The sequence below is a fragment of the Ursus maritimus genome, unplaced genomic scaffold (assembly GCF_017311325.1).
Source record: "Ursus maritimus isolate PB19 unplaced genomic scaffold, ASM1731132v1 scaffold_7, whole genome shotgun sequence".
Taxonomy (NCBI): domain Eukaryota; kingdom Metazoa; phylum Chordata; class Mammalia; order Carnivora; family Ursidae; genus Ursus; species Ursus maritimus.
Genome location: NW_024426885.1, coordinates 13,433,992 through 13,434,283, shown reverse-complemented (window position 1 = coordinate 13,434,283; position 292 = coordinate 13,433,992).

The following is a 292-nucleotide window of genomic DNA, read 5'->3' as shown; positions in this document are numbered from 1 at the left end:
TAAAGAGTCTCCCCCCTTCCACCTCAGGGCGAGTAATAGCGACCAATCATCAAGCCATTTACCAGGCTTCGGAGGAAGCTGTTTATGTGATCCCCGCACTAATTAGGCTCATGAACTAACAAATCGTTTGCACAACTTGTGAAGAAGCGAACACTTCCATGGATTGTCCTTGGACTTAGGGCGCCCTGCCCGCCTTTTGCAGAGGAGAGAAAACTTTTTTTTGCCTCCCCCGAGAAACTTCCCCCCCTCCTCCCTGCCTCTAACTCCGATCCCCCCCCACCATCTCCCCACA